At 47.1% G+C, this 8650-nt stretch overlaps 1 non-coding gene across 1 annotated transcript; it reads left to right on the top strand.

The window, feature by feature from the left end:
• Positions 1-1028: 1028 nt before the first annotated feature.
• Positions 1029-1136, top strand: LOC115065181. The gene has a single exon (XR_003844970.1). It is a non-coding gene; the product is annotated as a U6 spliceosomal RNA (small nuclear RNA).
• The last annotated feature ends 7514 nt before the right edge of the window (positions 1137-8650 follow it).

Raw genomic sequence — 8650 nt, 5'->3', positions numbered from 1 at the left:
CCACCCTGGGTTACACAGTAGTTTCAGGCCAGCCTAGTTAACTAAGTGAGATCCTGTCACATCAAAACCTGACACGGAGAAGCAAGAAGGAAGGGGTTAGAGAAATGGCGCAGCAGTTAACAGCACTTGCTGTTCCTCTTAGGACCTAAGTTCAGTTCCCTGGAGCCACTCTAGGAAGCTCACAACCACATGTAACCCCAGCCCCAGGGCTCTGAGCCCGAATAATGAACCATGAGATCATGTGCATTTTTGTATGCACATACCATCACCACATGGTAAGCCTAGAATTGAAAATAGGGTTTTTTGTTTTGTTTTGCTTTTTGTTTTTTGAGACAGGGTTTCTCTGTGTAGACCTGACTGTCCTGGAACTTACTGTGTAGACAAGGCTAGTCTAGAACTCTGAACTCTGCCTGCCTTTGCCTCCCAAGTGCTGGGATTAAAGGCGTGGGCCACCACTACCTGGAGATTTTTTTTTTTTTTTTTTAAGAGAAGGAAGAAGAGGAAGAGGAGGGACAGAAGAGCTCAGTGGGCTAAAACACTCGCTGAGGACTGACATTAGTCCCTGGAACACACATAAAGGTGGGAAGGGAGAATCAACTTTGGAAAGTTGCCCTCTGGCCTTGACACAAGTAGCCTGGGGCACACACATGCACACAAACAAGAATAATAATAACTAAAATATTGTTTAAAGGGAAGAAACACCAGCCAGTCAGAGATGCCTGACATATCAGCCCTGCTGCAGCCATTATTATTATTATTATTGCGGCCGTCGTTATTGTTAGCCGAGGATTCACTTTGCAGAAGAGGTTCTCAGGCATGGACCCTCCAGCTGCTGGCATTAAGAAGAACATTAGCATAGAAGCCAAAGAGACTCAGCTCTGCCACTTCCTAGCTTGGTGATTCATGGAGCTTACGTAACTTCTTGGAGTCAGTCTTCTCCAGTCTGAGCTGACACACACGTCACCTGAATGTTTGGAGCCATGGGAAGCAGGACTAGACTCTGAACACAAGTTAAGAAAAATCATCTCGTGCTCGCTTCGGCAGCACGTGCACTAAAATTGGGAACGATACAGAGAAGATTAGCATGACCCCTGTGCCAGGATGAGAAATCATCTCAAGCAGGGTGTACTGGGTGTACTGGTGGACACTGGACGCCTCAGCCCGCAGGAGGCTGGGGCAGGCGTTCCAGGTTAGCCTCAGATACAGAGTAAGAAAGAAGGAGGGAGAGAGAGAGAGAGAGACAGAGAGGGACACCAAGACCCCAGCCAAGGCTCTTCACTTGTTTCTGTCACTATTGTTGCTTCGTTTTAGTTTTTGGTAGTAAGATTAGTTGGTTGGTTTGGTTTGAGACAGGCCTTGGCTAGTCTGGAACTCATTATGTAGATCACAAGCTGGCTTCCAGCTCACCTGTCTCTGCCTCCTAAATCCTGGGATGAAAGGTCAGCACCAGTATGCCTGGGAGTTTCCTCTTTGGGGCTTTGAGACTTCTTTCTGGTTGCCCCGTCCTCCAGGGGAATTGATTTCACACTGTTTCTGCTCATACTGGGTGAATGTTAGTTCTCCTTTGCTGGTGGAATGAAATCCCTTCTTTAAATATAACTGATCTGCCACTCCTTGGTTACCTTGAGAACCCAACCGCTCCATAATGCCTAAAACTGACTAGTTTAAGCTTGATCTCTGAGAAAATTACAGGAGGGGATGGAACCGAACCTTCTTTTGAGACAGAGTCTCACTGTGTAGACATCTCCTGGTCCCTGCTGGTATTAAAGGCATGTACCACCATGCCTGTCTCAAATGCTGGAGTCACTTTTCACATTTTGAATTTGCTTTTATTATTTTTAATAATTTGTGGGTGTTGGGGGCAGTATCTGCATGTGTGTGCAAGTGTCTGCAGATCCTGAGTTACAGCTGGTTATGAGTAGCCCATCTTAGGTGCTAGGAACTGAAATTGTGTGCTTTTTAACCCCCGAGCCATCACCCTGGCCCTGGATCAGTGGGGAGGTGTGGAGCTAGCTCCGAAGATGAGGGCAGCTGCCTGGGACTTGAGTTCAATCCCTAAGGTCCACAGGTTAGCATTCACCTTCCCCGGGCTGTTGGGCCAGCACCCCACAGTCACACACAGAAAGAAACAAATGTAAGGCTGGCCTGGTGGTGCTCAAGAAGCGGGGGCAGGCAGAGCTATGAAAGTTTGAGGCCAGCCAGGGCTACTTGGTAAGACCCTGTCTCAAAACAAAAAGTTTAGTGTCCGTTGAGGAGTGTGGGGGAGGAAACTATGAGGCCAGAGAACTATCTCATATCTCAGTGGCTAAGAACATGCCCTGCTCTTCCAGAGGACACACAGTTCCAGGGGACCCAGCACTCTTCTTGTCCAGCATGTATGTGTGGCGCATGTAAAATGCATGCAGATAAAATAAAAATGCTAATAGGTAAAAATTGAAATGCTCGTACACACACAAAAAGTAAAAATAAAATGTTAAAGGAAAAGAAAACACAGAGTGGAAGCTTGGTGCAGTTGTGTACTTCCTTATGCAGCACTGGCGAAACTGAAGCAAAGGAGAGATGCAAGTTCAAGGCCAGCCTGATCTATATAGCAAGTTCCAACAAAGCGAGGAGGGCTACACAGTGAGCCTTTGTGGAGTAGATGCCAGCAGAGGATCCCAGGTGCCCCAGCATGGAGCCGGTGGGCTATCAAGAGGCTTCAACCAGCCAGGCCTGGGAATATTACCATGGTGCCTTGCATCTGTTATCAAGCTGCTCGGATGCTGATAGGCTGAACCAATCCTGTTACAGCTAAATTGGTTTCCAAAGCGGGAACCAGAGAGTTCCCAGAGGACTGGTTTTTCCCTTCTCGGTGCAATTAACTGGGCTAGAGCGGGGATAACCTGAAGCATTTGCAGCAGACAGATCCTTGACAGAGAGGAGCTGGTCCAGTACACTCAGGTGTCAGAGTTGAACTTGACCTGAGGTTACATCCAGAAATAAGCCGGGCCGCACAAACAGGTAACAGGATGTTCCAAATGGAGGGATATGCAAAGGGAGGTCGGGAAGCTTGAGAAGAGAGACCCTCTCTTGGTCTTTCCTTTTGAGGCAGAGCCCAGGCTGGTCTAGATCCTGTTTATATGGTGCAGGCATCAAAGCCAACTGTCACTTGTTAAGACGAGCACTGCCAGCCTCTCCCATCCTTCTCACACTCTCCCTCCCTCCTCCCTTTCTTTTTCGTTTTTTCCTGAGACAGAATCTAGTCAGGTAATCTTTGCTGGCCTGGCATTTGCTACATAGACCAGGCTATCCTTGAACTTTGCAGGATCCCACATCAGATTCTGGAGTGCTGAGATTAGAGTTGTGTACTGCACAAGCTGGTTGATCTGTGTCATGGTCATGGCCCAGAAACAGATAATACCCCATCCTGTTCTAAGGCGTGCTACAGAGCCTGAGGAAACCTTCACATAGGCTGTGACACCAAGCTTGGATTCACATGTAGTCAAACTAGCTCACTGGGTGCTTTAGGGCTCATTGAAAGGATTTTTTTTTTTTTTAATACACCCTCAGAGCCATCTCCCTGTGGAAGCGGCTCCCTGCTGCCAGAGCCACTTTCCTAGAATAGCTCTGGTGGGGGTGGGGGTGGCACATTCTCCTATCCTCTCCCATCAACTACAGGGAGCCAAATACTCCGTTCATCTCTTTCCTCCAGGGACACCCAGAGCCCCTAGCAGGAGCCCACGAGTGCAGCCCCCAAATTGCAAGAGACCCTCCCTGTTAACCTAGGAGAGCTTTTGCTGAAAGAAATGGCTTCCTCTGATTTCAGGCATCTGCCAGCAGGAGTGCAGCTCACTTAAGCAAGCAGGATGGGTTATAGAACAGGCCCTGTGGCCTACAATGGTCACAGCATTCAGGAGCTCTGGAGCGGGAGGGTGGTAGATTCAAAGCTAGCCCAGGCTAGCCCAGGCTACTTGTATAGCAAGACCCTCTCTAAGAGGAATCAGCGGGTTGGGGTGGGAGGGCATTCAGTTGGAAAATTCCGTTGCCTAGCACTCATAAAGCCCTGCCTTCCATTCCTAGCATTAAATAAGCTGGGCCTAGTGGCACATGTAGATGTAGAAGCTTCAAAAGTTCAGGCTGCTGGGCAGTGGTGGCGCACGCCTTTAATCCTAGCGCTTGGGAGGATTTCTGAGTTCGAGGCCAGCATGGTCTACAGAGTGAGTTCCAGGGCAGCCAGGACTATACAGAGAAATCCTGTCTCAAAAAAAAAAAAAAAAAAAAGAAAGAAAGAAAGAAAGAAAAAAGAAAAGAAAAGAAAAGAAAAGAAAAGAAAAAGGAGAAGTTGTTCACAGCCTTTCTCGTTTTTTGTAGTGAGTTGGAGTCCAGTATGGGCTACAGGAGACCATATCTATGAATGAATGAATGAGTGAATGAATGCATGCATGCAGTATTTTTGATTTCTCAGAGTGGTCTAATAACAGCACCATTAGGTGTCTGGGAAGGGGAGAGGCTAACGGAACCTATGGAGGTGTGACTGAGGGAAAACTTCCCAAGGATCCCCACCATTCATACCTCATATCTGCTTTATGTCTGAATGAGAAGAGACCAGACTCCCTTACACTCAGTCTGCAGTGGCCTCCCCACTGTGGTGGACAGTCCCCTGCAAGTGTGATTGATAGTTTGTTACCGCAGTAAATAATGTCAAGTAATCCACTCCCACTCAGCCAGGGAAGATGGGAGTCGCACTGACCTCGGGGCCCTTGGAGTTGTCAGAGGTGCAGCCAGCACCGCCTCCTAGGGCTGTCTGTCTGTATTGCTTTCTTTTTGTTTGTTTGTCGGGGTCTGGGAACGGAATCAGTGTCTTGTGTATGCTAGTCATGACTGCAGCAGAGCTGAGCCCTTGATGGCCTCTACCCTTCCCTGGCCTCCAGGCTTCTGTCTCTGCTCCTTCCCTCCCTCCTAGCCTGGCTTCAAGGCTCAGCTTAATGATAGTGTGGGAGACAGAGCTAGGAAGGAGTGGGAGGAGGGAAGGCCTGAGAGACTGGGGGGGGGCATTGCTTAGATCCTGAAGCTGAGATCAGTTCACCTTTTTGTTTGGGGGTCTTGGTCTGCCTGTTCAGTCGCTTTTCTTTTATCTTTAATTTTGAGAGCCCTGGCTGGACTGGAACTTGTTATACAGACCAGGTTGTTCTCAACTCAAGAGCGTTTCCATGTGTGCGTGCGTGTGCGCGTGCGCGCGTGCGTGTGTGTGTGTGTGTGTGTGTGTGTGTGTGTGTGTGTGGCACTGGGGTGGCATGAACAGGTCACATGTGTCAGATACTCTGGTGCTGGACTCCCAGGAAGTTGGAGGCCCTCTGACGTGGGTGCTCTATAAGAGAAATACGCCCTCTTATCTGCTAAGCCATCTTGCCAGTCCCACTTCTATTTATTTATTTATTTATTTATTTATTTATTTATTTATTTATTTATTTTTGGTTTTTCGAGACAGGGTTTCTCTGTNTAGCCCTGGCTGTCCTGGAACTCACTNTGTAGACCAGGCTGGCCTCAAACTCAGAAATCTGCCTACCTCTGCCTCCCGAGTGCTGGGATTAAAGGCATGCGCCACCACGCCCGGCTTCCTTGACCTTTTTTTAAAAAGGTTATTATGCAAAAGCAGCAGATGTTTAATAGAAGCCATACTTTGATCCTAGATTGTTTCTTTTCTTTTTTTTTTAAGATTTATTTATTTGTTATATGTAAGTACACTGTAGCTGTCTTCAGACACTCCAGAAGAGGGCGTCAGGTGGTTGCTGGGATTTGAACTCAGGACCTTCGGAAGAGCAGTCGGGTGCTCTTTCCCACTGAGCCATCTCACCAGCCCCCTAGATTGTTTCTATGTAGCTCTGGATGACCTGAAATCCTTTATGTAGGCCAGGCTAATCTTGAACTCACAGAGGTTCTGCTCTGCCTCCTGAGTGCTGGGTCTTTACCTGTGGGAGGCAGAGGTGGGTGGATCTCTGAGTTCAAGGCCAGCCTGGTCTACAGAGTAAATCTCAGGGTAGCCAGGGCTATACAGAGAAACCCTGTCTCAGAAAAACAAAACAAAACAAAAAAAAAAACAGGAGGGGGTGGGGTTAGGGGAAGTGCCACAAAGTCCAGTGAATCCTGAATTTTTTTAATACATGTGGCTCATTTATCAGCATGCATGTCTGTGTACCTTATGTCAGTCTCCGTGGAGGCTAGAAGAAGGCATGGCTCTTAGAACTGGAGTTAGAAACTGTTGTGAGCTGCCATTGTGAGTGCTGGAAATTTAACCAGGTCCTCTGGAAGAATAACCCGGCATATGACTGCTGAGCCATCTCACCACCTCCCCAATCCTGGATTCTGCTCTTTTCCATAGTTGATGATACCCATGCTACTCTGAAGAAGTTGGGTAATAAAAGAGCCCACAGTTTTCCCCACAACTGTCAGTGGTTTGGGGGTAAATTCACTTTTTAATTTTTTTTTCTAGTGGTGTCTCATCATGTCTATAAAACATCTATCTCCTTTCTAGTAAACATCTGTTCACAGTTTCATACAAGTGCACTGTGTATCTTGGTCACTGCTCATCCTCTCTTTTCCCACCCCTGGTCCTCCTCTCTGAATTTCCCGTTTATTAGTTTTGGTTTGGTTTTATCCTACACAGCATTTCATTAAGACTGTCTATGTGAACCCTCAGAGCCTAGTTGTGAACTCAGCCAGCACTCCCCTCCCTCAGACTCTTGTACGTAGATGAGCGGTGTGGAGTAGGGTCCTGTGACTCCCCTCCTCTGTGGCTGACCATCAGGAGGCCCCAGCTCTTTGCAGTTTCATAGCCCTACTTCTCATCCTTTGCATTTACAGTCTTTCCACTCTCCCTTCTAAAATGTTCTTCCAAGTGGGTGTGCTGTCAAGGGCTGAGTCCTCAGCTCCCTCATTCCCAGCATCTCTTACAGCCATTGCCTTTATCTCCAGCCACTACAAGGTCCTTGCGGTAATCTCCAGCTATTTAAGGCTAAGACCAGCTTCTGTTTGGATTGCAGATTCCAAACTCCCATTTCTGTATGCATTTGAGCTATTCAGTACTTTGTGGGATCATTCATTCATTCATTCATTCATTCAGTGTCCTGGCTAGTTTTATGTCAACTTGACACAAATTTGTTGTAGGCAAGTCTGCAGAACATTTTCTTAATTAGTAATTGATGGAGGAGGGCTCAGTACATTGTGGGTGATCTGTAAGAAGGTGTGTTCTGAGCAAGCCAGTATGCAGAGGCTTCCTGGCCCCTGCATCAGCTCCAGCCTTCAGGTTCCGCCCCTGCTGAAGTTCCTGTCCTGACTCCCTTCAATGATAGACTAATGATGTGGAAGTGTAAGTCAAATAAGCTCATTCCTTCCCAACTCACTTTTGGTTCTGGTGTTTCATCGTAACAATAGTAACCCTAACTAGGTAGGACGTTTAGTTAGTTAGCTAGTTAGTTAGTAAGTTGATTCTGCAGGACTGGTTGGGCCCAAGGCCACCTGCATGCTACTCAGGTGGTTTTGTTCTGCTCTACTGTAGGCTAATGGGAGTGTTCCCAGAATAGTGAAGATAGACCATAGGCACTAACTAAGGCGCTCTGCGTTCTGTGTCTTTGTAGCTAATAATATTACTAGCTTATAAGGGGGTTTTCTGGAGGCCTCCATTGTAAAGTAGGGAGCATCTGAATAAAGGATGGAAATCAGCCCAGGCTATGTAGCGAGGACAAATGTTGTTCCTGCAGAGGTCAGGTTCAGTTCTCACCACCCAGGTCGAGAAGCTCAGTGCACGCTTAGCTTCTGGGCATCTGATGCCCTCTTCCAGCTTCTAAGAACACCTGTATTCATGTACATAAGCAGAAACACTGACGCATGCGTACACACAGAAGTTAAAATAATCGAAGATTCAAAATAGGAGAATGAGAGATGGCTCAGAGATTAGGAGCACTGACTGCTCTTCCAGAGGACCCAGGTTCAATTCCCAGGACCTGCATGGCAGCTCACAACTGTCTGTAACTCCAGTTCCAGGGGATCTGACACATTCACACAGACATATATGCAGGCAAAATACCAAGCAATGCTCATTAAATAAAAATAAATTACTTTTTAAAAATTAAAAATAAGTCAGGTGATAGTGGCTACATGCATTTAATCCCATCAGAGGCAGAGTCATTGGCAGAGGCAGAGGCAGAGGCAGAGGCAGAGGCAGAGGCAGAGGCAGATCTCTGAGTTCTAGGCCAGCCTGGTCTACAGAGTCATGACAGCCAAGACTACACAGAGAAACCCTGTCTTGAACAAACCCAAAATAATAATAAAAATAACATAAAATTTAGAAAAACAAAGAACTGTGGAATGGAACTGGTATGTGAAATATTAGTATTTTCCAGGCAAACATTCAGTTAACTATTTTATTTATATGAAGATCTTGTTAACATAATAAGGATACTGGATTTGGTGAAGCATGTAGCCCTGACTGTCCTGGAACTCACTCTAGACCAGGCTGGCCTCAAACTCAGAGATCTTCCCGCCTCTGCCTCCAGAGTGTTGGGTTTAAAGGTTTAAAGGTATGCACAACCATTACCAGCTGTAGTAAGAGTCTTTAAAGCCGGGCGTGGTGGCGCACACCTTTAATCCCAGCACTCGGGGGGGGGGGGGGGGG

This window comes from Mus pahari, chromosome 12, assembly GCF_900095145.1.
Source record: "Mus pahari chromosome 12, PAHARI_EIJ_v1.1, whole genome shotgun sequence".
NCBI classification, from domain to species: domain Eukaryota; kingdom Metazoa; phylum Chordata; class Mammalia; order Rodentia; family Muridae; genus Mus; species Mus pahari.
The sequence above is the reverse complement of the archived record's forward strand: the minus strand, read 5'-3'. Positions and strand labels throughout refer to the sequence as shown.